The 22697-nt window shown below is 38.5% G+C and overlaps 1 protein-coding gene and 1 long non-coding RNA gene across 3 annotated transcripts in view; one reads left to right on the top strand and one right to left on the bottom strand.

Moving 5' to 3' along the window:
- myo16 (myosin XVI) overlaps positions 1–22697 on the top strand; it is a 236169-nt gene that overhangs the window by 8501 nt on the left and 204971 nt on the right. The window contains exon 1 of one of the 2 annotated variants that reach the window (XM_082175791.1): positions 8710–8840. The exons of the other annotated variant lie outside the window; for it this stretch is intronic. The gene's annotated coding sequence lies outside the window, so the exon portion shown is untranslated. Of the gene's footprint in view, positions 1–8709; positions 8841–22697 lie in introns of those variants that run through there. 2 annotated transcript variants of the gene reach the window in all.
- The window catches only part of LOC309503198, a 419995-nt gene that overhangs the window by 316473 nt on the left and 80825 nt on the right, over positions 1–22697 (bottom strand). The window lies entirely within an intron of this gene.

The following is a 22697-nucleotide window of genomic DNA, read 5'->3' as shown; positions in this document are numbered from 1 at the left end:
ATAACCCAAAATATCATGGCATAATGACAAAGTTATACTGCAACAAATAATTTCAAGATGATGCAATTCGCATACCCTTTTTCAAGGTTTTTCAATGAATAACAATATAATTTTCCGTTTGTTTCTCACATAAATCTATTGTCTGACTTCAAAACACTTGGAATATAGCGCATGAGTTGACTGGACTATTTTTATGATTTTACTATTTTTATGGTGCTTTTTTTGATTTGTGGTCCATATGAAAAACTTCCTTTTCCGGTAGAACAGCCTTATCCTTAGAAAATGAGTTTCAATGTGGCTCTGTCAATCTTCTTTTGTCATCTTATAAATTCAGAGGGGGGAGAAAAGAAATGGATAAATAGTGAATTTGTCCATGATTGCCCTTTCAGTCTTGCTGTTTTCTCAAATGTATTGAAGCTGAGTTTCTAATCTTCACGATGTGAAATGAAGTCCTCTCAGCCTGTAGTGGACGTAGTTGACATTTAATCTCAATGGTCAGTGAACTGCCTGGTGATATAAAATGCATTAGCATGCTTGGAGAACGTCTGGCATAATATGATGGAATATCCTTTTAGATTTGAAACAATAACAGAGATATATGCTCACCTTTTCCAGCACTGCCCCATACGCCGCCAAAAACAGCAGAGAAATCATTCCCGTCACATAACAGCGGGGCCGGAGATCAATACATTTCACATGGGAGGGAGCGTGTAACTGTAACAAATAAAAACTCTAATCACACATCAGTCACAGACAAGGAAAGCGACACCACTTTGAATTATGGGATGAATTTGTTGATTAGATTTTACAGAGTTGATATGACAATACCCTGGCATATCACCTGACACCAACCTGAACTGAGACAGCCAGAAATATCTGAGTTCATTCCAAACCTAGAGCTTGTCCAATCATAGAGCCTTTAAAGCTTCATCTTCTCATTAACACACTGACAGCAAGCCAATGTTCCCCTAGTCATATATCAGCGTTCTGGTGTTTAAAGGGTTAGTTCACCCAAAAATGAAAATTCTGTCATTAATTACTCACGCTCATGTTGTTCCAACCCCGTAAGACTTTCGTTCATCTTCGGAACACAAATTAAGATATTTTTGATGAAATCTGAGTGCTGGATCACTCCTCCACAGGCTTATGGACACTATAACTTGCTGGCCCAGAAAATGTCTTTTCACGTAGTGTAATAGCGTAGCGCGTCTGTGTTGCACGTCACCACGTATCACACAGATGACTAGCGTCGCCCAATAGTGAACCTACGTGGTGACGTGCAACACAGACGCGCTACGCTATTACACTACGTGAAAAGACTCGAGGCCCAGAGAGAAGGAAATGAAAAGTGGAATAAAGTCGTTATTTTTGTTTGTTTTTGCGCACAAAAAGTATTCTCGTCGCTTTATAAACTTAAGATTGAGCCACTGGAGTCACTTGGACTATATTAACAATGTCTTTAATACATTTTCTGGGCCAGCAAGTTATAGTGTCCATAAGCCTTTGGAGGAGTGATCCAGCACTCAGATTTCATCGAAAATATCTTAATTTGTGTTCCGAAGATGAACGAAAGTCTTACGGGGTTGGAACAACATGAGGGTGAGTAATTACTGACAGAATTTTCATTTTTGGGTGAACTAACCCTTTAATGACAGAAATGGGTTTTTGATAGGTGATGTCGTGCGTTTTGCAGACTACGGATGCGGAAAAACGGCTTGCTGCAGAAATGAATTTCTCTTTGTAATGAATGAGTGAACAGGGAGTTTCTATTTGGCCATTAATTGCTACAATACCTATCTACAAAATATGTAGGCTATATATTAATCATCAAATATTCATTGATTCTTGACTGTGGAATACCTGCTTAAACAAACAAGGGATTTGAAAATCATAAAAAATGTTGTTTGAAGTTTATTTGATACTTTAGCTCAGCTACTTTTAAAAGAGAGAGATTGAGATCTACTAACTAGCGACATTTTTAAGGAGTAAATACCTGTAATAGTAGCTCAGCTAACAAGCAGCTAAGTAGTGTAGCATGACAAAACACTAAATCAGTGGATTCACATCCCACAGTTCATTTACAATTTTTTATCTGATTTAAACTGCTCATTAAATATCTTCAGTTAGATGGTTTTGTTTAGTAACTTGCAGTAGCTTATAGCTAATTCCTGGGTAGCTTGATTGTAGTTTAGATATCAGTTATGAGCTTACAGTTTGGCTAAATGCTAGGCTAATGAGATAGGGTTGCCCCCTAATAATCGACAAATCATTAGTCGACTAGAAGAGGCTTGGACGACCAAATCATTAGTCGACTAGAAGAGGCTTGGACGACCAAAATTGTATTAGACGGTTAGTCGCAGAAAGCAGCAAAAAAAAAAAAAAACTTGTGGTGAAGTCGAGCAGTCCATGAGGGACAGATTGTTAACACTAGAAGTGCAATGATGGTCATTTTGACCGTTTAGAATTTTATATCTGCAATAACTTTGTTGAAAAAATAAATAAAATCCTGCTGGTACCTGACTTTTCCTAAAAGTGTTAAATTTTCATTTAAAATGTTTTTCATATAAATTACTTATAAGGCAAAAAAACAAATGAACATATTTACCTATTTCGGCCATAGACGGTCATATTGACCTCACTGAATTTCGCGGTATTATTATACATATACCAATATACACAACAATAAAATGTGGTAAAAAATACACAAAACATATTCCACAACAAATCATTTAAATGTAATGATATTCAGAACAGATCAAGAATGAAAAAAATAACTATAAACAAGCCAAAATGAAATACTTTAAAGCGGAAGTGAAAGTAAGCGGCGTTGGGCTCACGTAACTCTCTAATTAGAATCAAAATGTTTCAACATTTGCGATGTATTTGGATGGTAAACTATTCTTTATTATAGGCTTTGTACAACTTCACTCACGTTCCAATATCGACGGAAAAAATCATCCTCTTCACATGCACAAAATGGTAAGAATTGTACTACTGACTATATAAACAGAGCAGTGGAATTTGTATATGTTAGGTTGACTATTTTATTATTATATTTTATTATGGCTAATAAAAAATCAGTTTTACGATTTAAATCGATCGGTTATATAAAAATAACTAACATCTCAAATTAAAAAGAATGCGTTTTTTAGAATAACAACGTTATAATATTTTAAGCGGTTGGATCGAGGCAAATTGCACTATCAAAGTTCCTCTGAGAGTCTCCATCTCCCCCAGCTCCACCTGCCTAAATCTGCTACAGTATTTATTCATGCAGCAGCAAATCCTACATGCTCACAGCAAGTTATGTTCCATCTTATGTTGATGTTAGTTCAAATTATGATATATCTATCCATCTGTACATAGGGTGAACCAACTCCATGGTAAGGCTAGATGCACTTCCTCCTTAAAATTTAAATTAAATAGAATGTCATGAAATAGTTTCAAGTTACGTGTATTTATAGGGCTTGCATAGACTAGTCGAGTAGTCGATAGATCGACTACTTCAACCACTAGTTGACGCTGTCGGAAACAATCGACCACTCGAGCGTCCACTGCGGTGCGCTTGAGGCATTCTGAAAAGTTGAGATGTTTTCATCTCGCCGCGGCATCGGCGCGCCTGGAAAAACTAGCGCACCACGTTGCTTCCATTATGAGCGCGCTCACCGCGCGCCTACATTTGAAATAACGACCTTGAGCGCGAAAAAGACGCGATATGTGAACGGCCCCTAGAAGCAGACGTCTGAAATGAAAGGCAAGAACGGCTATTTATTTGGCTTTAGACTGTTACATGAAAATTTAAAAATGAAATGTCATAATTATAATGTTTTGAGAGTTTACTTATGTAATTGTTGCATTAGGCTATGAATTAATACATGTTTATTGATAAGATCTAGCTATTTCATGTCTTTTCATTTACAGTAGCATGAACCACGAGTAGTCGAGTAACTCGAGTATTGTTTTGATAAGAAATCGACTAGCAGAAATTAGTAGTCGTGCAACCCCTAGTGTATTCTAACAAAACAATCTACACATCCCAGCATAAATGCTCCCAATAAATGATTTATTAAAGCGGCTACATTCGCAAACCACGGTAATTTGAACAGAAACGCAAGCATACACAGGATTTAGAATGATAATCAATTAATAATCAATAACTATTTCCTTTCCTAATACAGCAAAACAAAAGTTTTATTAAAATTCTGAGTGGATCATATCGCCTAGAAAGTGCACAGAGAGCACTCCCTTTACAATAACTAAAAAGCTGTCACACTCAATTCATTGCAATGGCACAAAGTTCCACTATAATCAATTAAGCTGACTGCACAATGAACATTTTATTTAGCCTAGATAATTTCTACACTTTTTTTTGTTATGAGTTGAGTTATAACGAGAGGATTTTCGAGTGTGCAGAACTCGGCCCTGGGTTTTGAGCGATGAGTGGATTCTCATTTAAACATGTCTGATTAGCCATTAGCTATAGTCAAGAAATCAATTGATGTGTTTGTGATTGGCTACATTTCTCAATGCTGCAAAACACATTGTAAATAGAAACCATTGACGCTCTCAAGAGCACAAACACCAAATCTGTTTCGCCAATATGCTATTATTACGAAGAAAACTGATCCTTGACCAGCAGTTATGGGCAGCTTTTCCCTCTAAAAGCAAACAGAAGCAGCAGCAGTCAGTGGTAAATTGAGTAAGAAAATGCCATGCTAGTCTCAAGTCAGTAAGCCTAACACATGCTCCCCCTATGCGTCTATTCCTCAAGTTTTATACTCTAGATATGGAATATTCACATTGCAGTTTCACAACCTCTTCAACTTCCCAAACTATTGCAAATCCTTGCTGTAGAAACAGCCACCATCAAAACACTAAACACAAATTTTGCTACAACAGGTGAACTCAACAGGGTTGCATTCTCCTGAACCCAACAAGTGCTTATGAACAAGAGTCACAGGAATGTGAACCCTTGGGAATTTAGAATCCAGTGAAATGTCTGCACAGGAGACACGACTACCTCTTGTTTAGCTGGGAGAATGTGAAGCTCAAAGCAACTGATCAGCATCAATTCATAAATCATTCACATCTGTGAGCTTCAGCTCCTGCTTTCCTACGATCCGTTGTTATTTGATGTCTTTTTGCTCTGCTGTGGGTTGGTTGAGATCTGTTTCTGACCTACTTTTGTTTCCTTATATCTTTCCTCGCCATTTTGTAGTGTTTTCCCCCCAAGCTGTGCTTTGACTGTAACATTCATATAAAACACAGTTCCATTCCCATCAAGGTTCAAATTTATGGTCATCAGTTTCATAAACACTGTCCTGGGAGGACATTATCTCAGTATGAAGAATACTGAATCTAATTTAGCCAGCCAATTTATTATATAACTATTCATTCATGCACTACTGAAAGAAAGAAGCTGTTGTATTATTAGTTTCAGAGGCGTTGCACTGATACTCTACATGAGAATTGATAGACAAATGAATTTTGTTTACATGCCGTGTGTGAGATACTGAACACCCCATCAGGTTTTTCCACTGCTAGCCGGGATCGTCTTGCAGTTTCCTTGCAAATTTAGTCTGTGAGAGGAGAAACCATGGAGGGAATCCTCACTGAAGGTAATTTGTACACGTTTGTGACAGACATACTTGTGACAAGCATGCATATGCATTTCTGTCATTCAAGGTCATCAATAAATCTATTGTCTTACATATAAATGCCATTTCAGTGAGTATGTATAGCAAAGATGTATGCCAAGACAGTTCACACAAATTACAATGAATGGGAGAAAGTGCAATGCACAATATGGTGAAATAATTCCTGCATTCTAATAAAAGAGTCAATCACCTATTGGTAAAGTCAATGCGTCTCTACAGCTGGAGTAAGAACCGGTTCCCATAGAAACAATCAGTGTCCTGAAATGTGCACTTGGGACTGCACATGTGCATTGGATTTTCCAACCTTAAATATAGCTTTTTAACACTATTCGAGCATTAGAAACAACAAGATTTGTTGGTGGTTTGTTTGGCCAGTTTTTGGAATTTAAGTATTTGCCCATTCCCCAGCAGACAAGAGTCTTGCATGCCGCAAATAACTGCTAGATGTTGAAAATATGTACTTGAAAGGGATTTCAATTATAGTTTGTTAAAAACTGATTCAGTAATTTATTCTTAGGTAAAGTAAAACCCAAAAATACTTCAGAGAGCTTTGTTCCCATATCACACTTTGAACAAAGGCAAAGTTTGAGTTCTACTTGTCTCTAAAATAGAGAACATGTTCATACACTTGATGTAGAGACATCTATTTCTTTATGCCAAGTATAGTCTACAAGACTAAAAGCTTGTCGCCCTGCGCACAGACTTTTGTTTTATGTCATGTCTGTGTGCACTTTACACAATTTATCACAGGCTCTGTGTGTCAGTTACAAGATCATTTTTGAAATAGGTTCTCACACAAACTCCTGCACAAATGTGAGAACTGATTCGTGACAAATTAGCCCCATTTACACAACACCAATTTCAGCTGAAAACTGAAAACTTTTTAATCGTTTTGGCTGTTCATTTACACAAAAAGGGCGTTTTGGGGGCCTGAAGAATGCAAGCTTTTGAAAACGGGTTTCAAAGTGCAAGTTTTTGAAAAGGATACCATTATCGTTATCGTCATCGTTATCATCCCCATGTAAACTACAAAACCCGAATTTGTGAAAACTGTGACATCATGTGCATGCGTATTACGTATTCTGTCTATAGGCACGTAGAGATTCTTTACAAAGTGACATCGCCAACTACTGGCCTGGCATGCATAATACAGCGTTTTTAGTCGTTTTTGCGCAACCGTGTTGAACAGGGATTGTTTTGACAATGTGCATTTTTTTTTCTCCGTTTTTCAGTGCATCATTGTTGTGTTAACGTACCCTTATATGATCAATCGTATTGAGGGCTGATGGAGTCAGACTGACCACTGAACATTGGATCATTATGAAAAGGGAAAATGCTTCTCAATTAGAATTTTTTTCGTCTGTCTTCCTCACATAATTTGTCATCACATGTTCTTTCTTCCAAAAATTGCTTGCTTGCACTATATTCAGGTCTGATGACAGCAGGACAAAGAGCTGTGATTGATTTCCTGTCTGTGAGTGTAATAAAGCAGACTGTAAGTGTTGATGGCACAGTAAGATATCACTCAGTTCTGAAACTTTGATGCTGTAGATACTTTTCACTGTCAGACAGCTGAGGTCAGAGGTGAATTTCATCAGCATCATACAGATAGCATCTCAGATGTTGCTAGGTAGCCGGAAAGCAGAATGTATGAACGGTTTCACAGTGAAAATATCATGTATTTAAGCTTAAAAAAGAAGTTAAAAAGTTTGTACGGTGGCCGAGAGAGCTCAGCTGGCTAAAAACGCTTTGGTGGACATGCGGCCTAAGAGCTGTGTGGGTAAACCTCACTCCTCTGACCTCAAGAGGCGCACAAGGAAATGTTAGCATCCTTGTTAGCGCACCCGCCTCGAATCCCGCTCGGAGCGGGTCAAGTAGGACCGGTTACATTGGTGCCATGACCCGGATGAGGGGTGATTGTAACGTAGGGCAGCTAGTAAGAGCTGTGTGGGTAAACTCCTGTGGCCTCAAAAGGTGCACTAGAGACTGTGGTCTTTAGCATCCTTGTTAGCCGAATCCCACTTGAAGCATGCCAAATAGGACTGGTTGCTGTGGTTTAAAAGGTAAAAAGTGAATACTTTGAATGTCATTTTACAATGCTTGTCTACTGTAAAATGTTAATAAGCCTTCACTGTCCACAACCAGGTCTGTTTAGACAAGGAATAGAAAAAACGGCATCCAGTTTGTTTTTAAGCAAGGTCACTTCTATCCACATTATATCACCCTAATGTAGGACCAGTGAGGGAATGTGACCTTATGGTTACAGAATCAATTTCCTTTATTTCACAAGAACATGTATTTCAGTCTGCTGCTAAGAATTAATGAGTCTGATGATATTCCAGTTGAGAGCGATAGCGACTACTCTAGTCCAGACAGTAATAAGGGGGTGGATAGGTGGTTCCTGGTGAGTCTCTTATCTTTTTTTTACAGATTATGATTAATGTGAGGAGGTACAGGGTCTGTATTAAGACCGAGACCCCCCAAGGTCAGATTCGAGACAATCAGAGAGCGCACCGTAATAAAGGGGGGCAGTCCCATTAACTATTCATTGCTGGAGACTTGGTGGAGAATGCAGGAGCTTAACCTGAGCACCCAGACATTGCTGCAGAGGGGCGTTGTGGTCTATTTGTGTGCGACTGAAAAAACTGGACTAATCAAAAAGGTGGGGTCAGAATGAGGAGTCTATTTTTGTGTGTATGTGTTTTTGATGTGTGCGATGATGAGATTAGACCCTGCATGAGGAGTGTAGGGGGTGCTGATTAGTGGCTGGATAAAACACTCTGTCTTTGAGTGCCTCAGGGGTTTTACCCCTTAAAGAGTCCGACTTTTGAATGAGAATACCCCCCACACGCCCCACAACATACACAACCCACGTGCTGACAGAGGATTGGGGAGCGACTACACTACACCTTATGGAGAGGGAGGGTCGGATACGCTCAAGGATACACTCACAAGCAAGAAAACAGTGTCACGGAACTGCCAAACCAAAACCACGCCGGCTAGTGTTTCCATGGCAACGCCAAACTGATGAATGAATGATATCATGGTGACTGGGAGGTGAGAGAGTGTGAAATTGATTTGGTGGAGCAAAGCGGAGGCGTACACGGGCAAGCACGTTTTTCTCCGTCTCCCTACCTTTTCTCTTCTGTTCACCCTTTCCTCTCGTGCTGGACGGGATTGCCGGTAGGACGCGTTCTTCACTGTTTACTTCAATGTTTTGTATGTCTGTTCATGTGTTGCTCTAAACTCTTCAGCCTTTTTTACATCCTGGAGACATTGAAGGTTGAAGAGTAAATGGGTGCATGAGGAAAGAGGGGTGATTGAGTGCAAGAGAATGAACGTGGTGAGATCAAGCCGGCGGGTCAGGCAGAGTTAGAGGACTGATTTGAAGTGCAGTTGGTTCAGCTCTAAATATACCATGTGTAACGTGAGGGGTGGCGTGTGTGTGAGGATGAGATCACTGTGGGGACTTTAGAACCCAAAAATGCCATTGGACTGTGTTGATGTCATATCGTCATCTAATTGCTCCAAGGTCATGAATAATAGTGGAGATGTATTAGTGTATGAATGTTTATTATTTTATAACTTGCATCTGAGGTACTCCAGGACACTGATTGTAAGAGCTTATTACATGCGTTTCTAGATGCATGTAAGCTGGTGTATTTGAGCATGTAAACACCATGTGCACATTGTGCGAGCCACCATTTTCCCACACGTTCTCCTTTGCCAGCATATAAAAGGTCTGTCAATGTCATGTGGAGCTGTGGGAGGTGTGTGATGTATGTTTATTATGTCTGCTTTCTCCTTTCTACGCTTCTCCGTTACACGTTAGTACGTCGCAGGAAAAGACACTCTCTCACAGACATTATAATGTGCTATTCGCGACTGATTGATGACAAGCATCGACCTCTATGACCATAGCAGGAGCTCCAATCAGCAGGGGTTAAAGGTCATGTCTAAGACAATCAAGATGCCTGATCTAGCCAGTCTCCTGATCAATTGTTTTGCACAACACTTTATGAACAAAAGTGTGATGTTTGTTTAGGTGCACTTTGGTTACTTAAGTATGCATCAGACACTATAGGCGTCAGTAACATGAGCAGAACAAATTTCTGTGTAAACTGTTCAGGAAACCATTCATGTGTAAATTGAGTGTTTTATTTTAACATTTCACACACATTTGTTATACTCATGTTTCACGAACGAGGCCATGTTTGTGCAAATGTATGTATTATTACTCATAATGTCAGAGTTTGGCAAATGCTCTGCTGCATTTGTTCATCAGTGCTACGGTATGATCAGCGTTTTCGCTTCAGCTTTTCAATTATTCATGCTGCTCATTATGCATGTGGGTTCATTTAGCAGCTTCATTTGAATCTTTACAGCAACTCTCTGAAGACAGCGGAGCAGGGAAATATGCAGTTCAGGGAGAGCCTTTGTTAGAGATTTTTTTAAACCAAATATTCATATTTTCCCCCTGTTTTTATCCTGAAAATGCTTAAGGATCACTAACATAGTGCAGTAAATGTGTGCCTGCAGGTTTTTTGTTTTCTTTGGTGGCCTTTTTTATGTCATAATATGGTAGATTAGATATTTATTAACAGTGTAGATGGCCAAAGTGTGTGTAACTGGTGACAGGACTGAGTAAGTGACTTTATCATGAGGACAAATTCTCAACAGCCTAAACTGTACAAATGTGGGTCTATGTAGGATTATGTGTGAACACTGCCACTTTCAGGCTATGAGTGGAAGTGAAGTGTTGCTCTTTGACCGTTTTCATCAATGAAGTCTATATAATACCTAAAGAGAAAGCTGTATGTAAGCATTCCCATTCATCTCTATGGCACTTGCTCAACTGCAAGACTCCCAGAAGTATATGATTTGATTCTGTCATCTTTGCTCATGTGGACAGTAGTTCTAGAGATGCGCTGATCTATTATCATTTTATATAATTTGCTGCGTCCCAATTTACATACCATTCATCCTAAATAGTAATCAAACTTAAAAGTGCAGATCCGTGCACACTCTAACTTATAATATTCACAACAAACCATTTGCTTTTTGTAAGGAGAATTCATTTTAACTACAACTACACACACACACACACACACACACACACACACACACACACACACACACACACACACACACACACACACACACACACACACACACACACACACACACACACACACACACACACACACACACACAATTGTTAATAAACTAGAAACATGGCGGATGTGAGACCAATGGTTCAGTAGAGAGGTTTAGATAAAGGGGTTTGAGTGATTAATAATCAGTATCTTACCTGATGTAAAATATTCAATTCAGCTGTAACAATATTGTAAACTTTTTTTTAAAGATACATTTGTCCATTAACTTTTAAATGCATCATTATGCAAAAACATGAGGAGAGTTCTCAACATAAAAGACCCACAATCCAATATGGTAAGAAGAATTGTAGCAAACTGAAATGTGCGTATGAGAGTGCGTATGAGGATGTTAACTGTGATGAGATGATTGATAGCCCAGTTTACAGTGACAGAATGCACGTAACACGTTTTTACTCGTGTCTGACCTCGACTAACTGAACAAAAGAAATTAAATGGAGAGTTCCATGTCCAAGAAGGTGGAGCCACAGAGCCACACCTACCTATTATCGCCATGGACCAATGGTTGTTTGAAGGCATTTACCAACTAGAGGAAACTTTTCCGGAATGTGCGCTTTGGCATGTTGTTTCAAACTCCCAAAACAAACTCCAAAGGAATTCCGCTTTGGTTTGATTTCGAAATGATGTCACACTTCAAAATGATGCCTTTAATCTCAAATTAACGATGTCCCAGTACCAGTGCTTGCTTTCACACGTATACTACATTATAATGCCATGCTGCTGTACCAAGACAGTTTGTTGCTTAGCAACATGATGATTTTGTTTACAACACCATTGGAGTGAGCAAGCAAATTAATGTTTGTGTGTCTGTGGATCGTCTGGTGCGCAAGGCTGTGGTCATATCCCTCTTGCCTCGCTCTGTTCCCGTCTCTGGGAAGATATTCCCCTCCACCACAAGAGTGTCTTCTGAGAGATTTGTCTATTCCCATCTGTTTTTCCCCGAGCTGGAAAATGCAAAGAGTGTGTGCACAAGTGACCTACTGCCTCATGGGAAGGAAAAAACAGCACTGCGTTTGGGTGCTGCTCCAGCTTTAAGCTCTAATGTAGGTCTGGACAGCACGTTGGACATCCTGGCACGAGTCCTGGTATTAGTCATTTAGAATCCCATCCAGTCAGGGTCAGACTCCTCCCCTCATCCTTGTCGTGCTCTAGTTTTCCGTTAGGCTCTGTTGTCAAACAGTTGTGGCTTGAGGGACAGGTGGAAGTTTGAGAATGTTGAATGACTTCAGAAAGGGAGCAGCTGTCAAACTGGCTTCATAGCATAACTGGAGTTGTCTCAATCGAGTAGAAGGGACCCTGCGCGAGGAAAGAACAGAAGAAAGAAGAAAAGAGAAACGGTGAGAGAGACTAGGTCAGCCAGTGTGATGCTTACAGTACGACTGATGATGGGGAGGGTAAGATGAGGACATGGGACTATACCTTTGACCTTCTTTCTTTCTTTTTAAATGAGCATTGAGGGTATACGATTTTAGCTCGCTCTCTCTCTCTCTCTCTCTCTCTCTCTCTCTCTCTCTCCATCTTTCCCTTGGCAGTGGCAGTTAATGGGCCAAATTAATCATGGATCTTTCAAGGCTTGTCTCCCTGCAGCTTGTGTTTGTGAGTGAGAGAGAGAGAGAGAGAGAGAGAGAGAGAGAGAGAGAGAGAGAGAGAGAGAGAAAATAAATATGCACGATTATACTGACTACAACTAGGGAGGACACAAATTTGTTTTACAACAAATAATGTAACACTGCAGAAAAAAACTGTAAACCGTGGCTGTCGGGCGAAAACCTTGTATCAAAATTTTTTGTCCTTTTTTTCTTAAATTAGTACTATTGATCACCCTTTACGTCTGTCTGTGGGTTTTTCATATCTAACCAATTAAAAATATCCTCAAACTGTCTGTATTAATCATAACTCCACCTCACCTCTATTGTGAGTGAAGTGCTACATGCAGTTTGGACCGTCTCTGCTTGTTTGCAATGCAATGGTAAATAAATAACTGATCCTTTGAATAACTACAGCGTTTTCCATGTCTCCATTTCACTTCCATGAGAATGATGTCCAGATCTTTTAATGTGCAGCATAATTTACCATTGCTTGGCGAAATTGTTTGGGGAAATCCAATCATTTCAATAGGAATCAGTGCGATTGGGAGTTTCGCGTGAGGAAGGAAATGTTCCACTCAGATTTCACATTTGGTTCAATTTGGTCACATGAATTCGGCGCCCTGACCAACAGAAAGCTGCAAGGTTTAAAAGTGACCTAAGTGTGAGAGGTGCATTACTACAAATATCAACAATAAATAAAAGTATCTAATGTGACTGCATCTTTAGATTAGAAAATACTAATTTAACATCCATAAAACGTATGAATTGATCAATTCTCCCACTGTGTAAACACATTGACCTGTGTTCTTCCAACTTATTGAAGTGCGCATATGATAGACCTATGGGACAGGAAAGCATCCTTACTGCAGATTTAAGCTCATCCAGACAGAGCAAGCGTTCCTCGTGCAGCCGAAGTGCAGCCGAAGTAAAAGTGGTTCAGTCCAAATGTAAAAGCATAAATTTGGAATACTCTTCGGTTTTTAATCACAACCGACATAACATATGGAATACTTGGAGTCAGATACAAAAATTATTACATTTTGACCTCACTACCAGGAAATAACCTGATTTATTAATAAAGTCTTGTAAATGCGGTTTACTTGCATTGCAGAGTTATTAGTTTGCATTTAAACCGGGATTACATGTTATTTCAAAAAGCTGATGTTTGGGAGTCATAAGCGTATTGGTGTTTTACATGCACATAGTGAAATGGTTTAATTCACCCTAAAAAAAATTTAGTTGGATATTGTATCCACTATATTTAGCCATGATGGGGAATGTATAACTGAAATGGTTAGTCATTTTAACTTGCAGACAGTCATACTCAATCTATCTTTTATCTCTTAATCCTTTATCACTTTTCACTCTGTCACTGTCAGTTTCTTTCTCATTCTGTAGCTCCATTGCTGTTCTGTCAGGAATTGCCCCTGTCTTTCCTAAGAACAGCTGACAGTGGTTGTAGATGTGACAGAAGGGCGGTTCAGATTCTGCTCTTTGGGAGCAGTGAGAGTGTGAGTACTGCTCAATTAAACATTCAGAGGCAGCTCTAGCCGTACTGACTCCAGGCTTGCTGCCTTCACTGCATGGAATACAAAGTCGTCTTAATTGGTACCACAGATGATCCTCTTGGGACATTGCCTTTAGAAAAAGTTTTTGGCTTTACTACTTATATGAATGTGATGGTGTGTCTTAGTTTAGTTGAGATAACAGTGTTAAGATTAACAGTGTTAAGTAGAGGCTAATTACTCAAAGTCAGCCAAAGTGACGGTGACTGACTCCACTTGGTGCTGCTGAATATTGAGCTGCTTTTTTGAAGGATTAAGGAAAAAACAACATTTAATACTGCTTGAAACTGAGATTAGGATAGATATAGGGGTATTGCGAGGGAATGCACCAGATTTCAGGTATTAGTGTGAGTGTGTGTGTGTGTGTGTGTGTGTGAGAGAGAGAGAGAGAGAGAGAGAGAGAGAGAGAGAGAGAGAGAGAGAGAGAGAGAGAGAGAGAGAGAGAGAGAGAGAGAGAGAGAGAGAGAGAGAGAGAGAGAGAGAGAGAGAGAGAGAGAGAGAGAGAGAGAGAATTAACCTGGCTGAAATCTGTATTCTGGGCTATAAGGGTGAAATAATTTTCTGGATTTGTCAGGTTAGATGTTTCAGATCTTTGATAGATATTCAAAGTTGTAGCACTTTGTAGCAAATTAACTAGACAAGCATGACAATATATATTCTGTTTTGTTTTTGAGTTACTGTGTATCTGTGAAATATTCAGTTCTTATTGATTTTGGATAGACAGAAATTCCGATCACAAAGTAATTTGGGAACACTTTATTTCGATGGTCCACTTTAGACATTCTACTAAGTAAATTTGCAACTACATGTCAACTAACTCTAGAGTATTAGTAGTCTGCTTAATATCTCCTTTATTTTGATGTTCCCCCAACAGACATTTTACTGACTATAAGAAACTTTGCAACTACGTCAACTTATTCTACTTATCCCGAACCCTAATACCTAAACCTAACAAAACAGTCTACAACTCTAATGAGTTTTAGTTGACATGTTGCGAAGTTACGTATAGTCAGTAGAATGTCTAAAGTTGACCATCGAAATAAAGTGTAACGGTAATCGCTTTCTTCTTTTTTTTGTGTTCTATGAAGAATCATCACCCCACCCCAAAATGGTACTACGATTGGTCATTGACAGTATGGGTTGTTCTTGGTCATTGGATCATATTTTATGCCATAAATCAAATGGCATTTTGTGTTAGACTAAAAGCTCACTGACCTTGTTTTTCACTATTGTATCTCACTTTCTCTTTACTCTCTTTATTTCATCTCTCCAATCACAAACATCTGATACACTGCATCAGACTGACCTCTATTGACTCTCTCAGTCTCAGTCGCGACATTGCTTCATCACATTTCTCAAAATGGGCATTGAACCAGTCAAGCTCATTTGAAGACTCAGCCGTTTAATTCAATAAGAGTGAGTAGGATCATTAAAGTGGGACAGAGTAAACAGTCATGGTTCACATTAGCACAACATTCATTCCTGACTCTTAACACTTGCCTTAATGCACAGAAGATTTGACCTGCTCTGGGCGGGTGATGAAGAATTAAATTAATGGATTTTGAAATCTGTAGGTTCAAACTGGAAAAAGAGAGTCTCCCAAGATGTTGAGTAAAGTCTTGTGCATGTATACGGTATAGGCATTTTCCCAATTATTATTTTTTCTTGTTTTAAACCCTTGTTTAAACTCTAGGATGATGGTCACATTTCTGACTGTTTATGTGATCCAACACAAAAAGTTTTAAATCCCTTATGATCGCATCACCTCAGATAAATGTTAAAACCATAAGTAAATGTGCCTATGTGTGGACATTAAACTGTATCCAAATACATCAGTGGTGTTAAGACATCACAGTAGAGATAACAATGGAAATTGAGAGCAAACCACATATTCAGGGATGAAGGAGCAAGTAAGAAGACAGAAAGACAGATAGAGGGCTTAAGGAGATAGAGCGATAAAAGGAAGAGATAAGGGCATTAATCCACAGCTTAATGGACCACTAGATTATAAGTCTACTGTACTGTTTGTGTGACCTCTACGATCTCTAATAAAACGTCTTTGAAGATTTCATATACTATTTTTTTAATCATCTTCACATGCGAATTAAGTGTTGCGCTTGACAGATAAACTGTTCATTTCACTACACAGTTTACTGAGGGTAACATTTTAGGAGATTTTCATTTGCCAGTTTACTGGTTGGGAAAATTAACCCTTAAATTATGCTAATAGAATTCAGCAGTGAAATTTGGGGGAAAAGAAATATTTAGTAGTGTAAATACAACACAGGGGCTGAATAATTAATGCCATGTAGAGATTGCATCACATGTTTAATTCATTCCTTAAACCATGGCCCTTCCAAAGGCGCTTTCCCTCCCCAGGCCATGAATGCTGCCGTAATTGAAAGTGCTGGTTCAATATGGCTGAACTGATTCATTAGTGTTTGTGAGATCCTTGTCACAAGCTGTTTTAATTAGTGAAAAGAGCTTCCTCAGGGTCTCATCAACAGCTTTTACAGCTGTGGTGTGTGAATATAAAAGCAAGATAGCGAGGTAAGATACACATGCGATTATTAATAGGCACTATGAAATACTGCTTGGAAATGCCACACTGTTTAAATAACACTTGACAGGTGTTACAAAGGTTTTGCCTGAACTCTCAAAAACCCAGACCAGTAAAGTAAAGCCCTGACCAGTAAAGTAAAGCCCTGTGTTTATTGTCACACACACACACACACACACACACACACACACACACACACACACACACACACACACACACACACACACACACACACACACACACACACACACACACAAAAACATGTTAAATTATTTATAGGAATACTACTGCCTCCTTGTGACAGATGCTTGATACAATTTATCATGGTGTGTTTTTATTACAGGATGCAGAGGCTTAAAGATTGGGTAGGCAATTTTCGGAGAGGCAAGCAATAGCCAGCTAGCTTTGAAAGCATAAGATCCCACCCTCCATTCAGACGTCTCAAAAGCCACGCCTACTTCAAAACACATGAACGCCTAAAGCATCATAAGACGAGAGACGGCGTTAAATTACCTCATGTCTCAAAGCACATAACAATACAATAATAATTAACAAAAAACAACTTAAAGAGCGCTGACCTGTACTGCCCTACAAAGGCAAAAGACCTTAAGTCGCTAGAGTGTGGAACTGAGAAAAATTACTTTAAATATTTTTAGTTGTCCCGCCAAATTAATTATAGGTAGGACACTGGAAATCTGGCAAATAGATGTTTTAGTAATGACAATTATATACATAAAAAAATCTTGAGCTCAAACTTGACTTTTGACCACTATTTTTAAGTTACTGTACTCTGCCTTTGTATTGTCAGCAAAAAGTGAGAAGTCATGCCAAGGCAAAAGGCAGTAACTTCCACATTATCAATATTTGGTTGCTGATCATCATTAACAAAATCATTATAGTAACACCTGTATAAAATCTAGTGATCATGGCATTTATTTTGTATGATTTACAATTATTTATAGCCATATTTTGCTATCCTGTGCTTTGGTTGCATTCTGATGGCATAATTAATACATTTGACATGACAAAATACCTCCATAGATATATTAGTCCAGCGTTGGTTTGACCGTGTTTAGGTCGGGGCTGAAGTCGCCGGCGAAGTTTTGGCACTCTGCCAGCTAGATGCATGAGTGTTTCAACTAGGTCCGCTACCTGAACTGGGTGAGGCGGGGCTTTAGTTCTTGGTTGTATTCATCTGCTATCGCACGTTTGTCGATGGAGCGGTTTCCGACCATACTAAATCTTTTGACCGCGTTTATGCAGGACAAAGCTCTGAGGACATCAGAAGTTACAGGGACTGGACATTAAAACAAAGGATGATAACCATACAATCTGGTAGGTAGCATTATTTGATAGAACACCGGCACAGTAACTTCATATTGACGCGCGGCTAAACAAAGGCAGAGCAACGTAACTCAATTTGAGCGTTCCAAAACAAAGCCAAAGAGCGGTAACTGATGTTTCGGTGTTCTGCCTTTGTTTCTCATGGGCTTTTGGAAGTTACTGTTAAGACAACTCATTATTTTCTCGAAAAAACAACGGAATTGATTCAAGATACTCATCCACATGATAAAAGGAAGTCTTGAATGTGGCAAAAATATAAATAACTCATTTTCGACCAAAAACGAAGTTACGGTCTTTTGCCTTTGCACGGCAGAGTACCACCTGACTTCTGCAGATTCATTTTGACATTGATAGTGTTGAAATTGAAACACATAAATTCGGGTCACGAACTGCCCAAAGTATAACGTCATGGGTTTCCATCTCTTCCAAATAACAGTAGTTACGCAGCATAAGCTTGTTGTTTTGGTCCAGGAGGAACTGTAAAAGGTGGCTGCTGTTTCGGTTGCGTTGCTCGGTGACTGACGTCTGTGACTGTCTAACTCTGCATTGCATTAAAAAAAAAAAAAAACGCTCATGATGTGTGATGTCTGTGCGAGCAGGTGTGCGGAGGTATGGAAATATATACGTTGACAGGCAGGTAGGACATTGTATCATTGCATGCGGACCGAATTCAATGATTGGATGAACATTTTATGGTCCTACGCCATCCACAGACGATATATACATATAAATACATCTGGACCACTTAACTTAGTGATTGCTATCAGGATGTGAAGAGACTTTCAACTAACATAACAAAAAAAAATTCTGGAACAAATCACCTAGCCTGCCTTTAATTGAATAATGTAAGTAAAGGTTGATTGGCTGACAACACATTCAACTGATACACATTTAAGCACAAATTGTTTTTTCCCCTCACATATCTAACAATATAAGTTAATATTGAATCAAATTTAAATGGAACCTTACAATCATCTGATCTTTTATGTGAGCTTGGAACACAATTCAAAACACTACAAACTTGTAGACTTTATGATTTTCTTTTTCTTCATTGTGAAAAACTATATCAGAATGCAGGTTTAGCAGATTATCCAAGATGCTCTTGGACATTTTTTTGTTCTTTTAACTAATTTAGACAATAGTTCATATTAACTGTGCTCTATATTCCAAGTCTTCTGAATACATATTGTTCTTCCTCGATTACCTTGCCTTTAACTTGTTCAAATCATGATGCAAGCACATGCACTTACCACACAACTATATATTCAGTCAATCATTATTTTTGGTGTGTTCTTCACACAACACTATGATATGCTTTTAGAAGAATAGTGTTTGTGTCAGTGTGCTGAAGAAGCTTATTGAAGTTGAGTGGAAATGTTACTCATCCGTTCACCAAGAAACAGATACATGATGAATATCAAGGTCAAGGTCAAGGTATCTTTATTTCATACCCGCAGGTAAATTTGTTTTGCAGATAAAAAGAAGAATTCGGTCATCCAAAAAAGAAACATAGAAGACATAAGAAACATAAAAACATTCCACATACAGATTTACAGGTTTATTAAAACATCATGACAGGCTGCACCATGACACATACATATCCTCTGTCCAAATTAACTATCAAATACTAAAACATCTCTCTTACTGATATTATTTAAAATTGTAATTGCTGCTGGAACAAAAGTATTCCTGTACCGTCTAGTTATCCATCTCGAAGCCACAAACCGGCGACCAGAAGGAAGTAACTGAAAATCATTCCTTAAGGGATGCGACCGATAACTCAAGACAGCACTTGCTTTGCGGAACAGCTGATTTGTGTAAATATTTCCTAGATTCCGTTGATTTACTCCTATTATCCTATACTCGCCCACTTAACAGTTTGGTTTAAGGAGTTCTTATTCTTCACTGACAGGCTTCCATACCACACCACAATGGAAAATGACATAATAGATTCAATAAAAGCTAAATAAAATGAAGCAAAATAAAACAAAGTCGACATGTGTCTGTCAATGTGAAATTTAGCAAGTTTCCTAAGGCAAGAATATGTACTGCTATCCAGATATGTATTGCTATAGTTGATCCAAATACATTTATTGTTGATCCGAATACATTTATGAGCTGCATTTCCGATGTGATACCTGGAGAAAAGTCAGGTGTGATTCTGACATTCACAAGTGAGTCCTGAGGTGGTTGTGAACCAATGTCCCATTGATAATATTCATCAGCAAATGACCTTATCTGCCTGATCGTAGACTGTAAGTGTGAATGCACAATTAGTTGAAACTAACCCAACATTTTAAATTAGATCAACAAAAAGAATATACAATAATAAAAAGATAACTGGTGGTTTGGAACAACTTATACAAATTAAAATTTTCTGGATAAAGGATTCCTATAACTGTAAAACTAAAATCAGTTTAGACTTTGCCCTTTTGCTCAGTTTTGAAGTTAGGTATAGTGACTTGCAGTACACAGCTGCGCTCTCAAAGGTTTTGATGTTGTGGTGGCATGTCCCTCATACTCATGATCAGTGTTTGGTTTATTACTGTAGTGGCTTCTTTACCCAGAGACTGACAGCTGTTGATAAGACGTATTTTTCCATCTTAGTCCTGACAGCTCAATACCTACGCTGAGACTCATACCTCATATCATCTTCTGGAAATAGGGTAATTTCCCTCTCTCATATGCTTTCTTTCTCTATCTCTGTTCCTCCCTCTCTGTCTTGACATTTACCTCAAATGACACTCTTCTCTCCAATCCTTTATTGGTCTGACAGAGGAGACCGGTCTCCCTCCCTTTCTCTCATCTGCAACTTGAAGGTCTGACATTTCTCATAACACACAGATGGAGGAAAACATCACATCTCATTTCTCCGTTATGACTCACTGGCATAGACAGTTCTCTTCTGTGACCTTTGACCAAGGTGAACTCAAGTGCACTGACTGGCAGAGACATGTCGGGATTCCTTGTGCATCTTTTGTCATCTGTGAATTACATTGTTTTTTGTTTTGTTTTTTGTGAAAAAATAAAAGGAAAAATTGTAACAATGCATATAGCAAAGCTCATGAATTTACTTACCCATCTTTTTTTTCATATAGGGGTTCATACTCCTTTGAAAATCTGTGGGACGTTTCAAATAGTTTTTTGTTGTTTTTTTTAAATAAGAGAGATAATTTTACAAAAAATATCCTGTTCAAAAGGAGTCATACACAACAATAATAAAAACTACAGTCATTGTTGCTTGAGTTAGTAACACACAAGTAAGTGGGAAAATGTTTGAATTAAGTTATTTTGTCTTGTGGGGTTGTGTGGGCCCTTCTCAAAATTCACTGCTCTCTAACTGCTGGGTGAATTCTGGCTGGTGGAAGAGGATGGGGCGAAGGGTCTTTTGTCCCCTCAAGTGATGTATAATCTCTATTGCTCATCCATGAAATGTGACCTTCTCGGAGATCACATCCAATGGGAATATGTCTTAACACTCTTCGTTTTTCAGTCATTTTCAATCTTAAGTTCTTCTTCCTTTTTAGTGACTCTCTATTGTTTGCTCAGACTTCCATCCATCCATCCATCCATCCTCAAAAACCACCCAATCCATGGCAAAAAAAATAATAATAAAAAAATAGAGGAATATCCTAAATAGTTTTAGAATAAATAAAAATGCCAAAAAGTATCAATACAAATATTTTAAGAAAAAATACTTTTTACCCAATATTTGTATTTTTAATGCATATCATTAGCTTTGCAACATACTTAAATTCTACTAATTCTATACAATTTATTTGTATAAAATTCTAATCACACTTTCTTTAAGGAGTGTTATTTGTATGACAGAAAGTGTTGCTCCCTATGTGTAGAGCATTCCAAATCAGTCAATGAGGTTCCATTTCAGATAGGATACTATAACAGTCAGCAAAGCAACTCACTATTTTGTAGAAAAGCCAAAGTATCGCATTGAATAAAAAAAATTAAAAAAATGCTACATGATTTTATTACAATTTTTGGACAATAACACTTTCCACTCCTTATTTTATTTCGTTTTAAGTCTCTCACACATTTCATGTTTCTGTCAAGTCATCTCTGTCGCCTGTGTCTCTAGTCACAAAGTGAATATATCAAAATAAAAAGCTGCATTAAATATTCCTCCAGTCCATTCCTCGGCCCACTCGTTCATCTTTTTTGCCTTCATATCTCTATCTGTCATCCACCCTTCCATCTGTCTTTCCCCCATACCGCTTCTTTTCCATTCCTTCTGCTCAAGGGCGCTGGGTTGCGCATCTGCTGCGAATGATAGCAGCGAGAAAGACGCATCCTTTCAAATAAGTCCCTCTCACCAAAATAATTATTTATTACGTTTTTTTATTTAGTGATGTGGTCATACTGATAGAACTGCTTCCACACAAACAACCATGACTCTTTAGAGCATATGTTTATGGTCCATGAGAATGAGTTAAATATCTCTGTAAATGTGGAATAGAGTCTTGTGAATTAATGTGATTTGGGTTTTATGATCCTTGGAATCATTTAAAACTCCTCCAGATAGAACATTGTTACAATATCCATCTATGGCTATAATATCCCATTTTACTGCACATGAATCCCGGCAAACCGAGTAGATGCAGGGAGAAGAGGGTTAAATCTCTGACCTGGATACACATGACAGGCTTTATTTTGGTCTTTATTTCTTTTGCTTTCACAGTTGTTTTTTTTCCTCTAAAGTGGAGTTTATGTGTGGGTTTGTGTGGAGGTGTTTGGCAGGAAGACAAAGATATGCATACATTCATGTTCAGTCATACCCACATACACTCCAA

Source organism: Leuciscus leuciscus (assembly GCF_965113295.1).
Source record: "Leuciscus leuciscus genome assembly, chromosome: 7".
In the NCBI taxonomy this organism is placed as follows: Eukaryota; Metazoa; Chordata; class Actinopteri; order Cypriniformes; family Leuciscidae; genus Leuciscus; species Leuciscus leuciscus.
The sequence above is the reverse complement of the archived record's forward strand: the minus strand, read 5'-3'. Positions and strand labels throughout refer to the sequence as shown.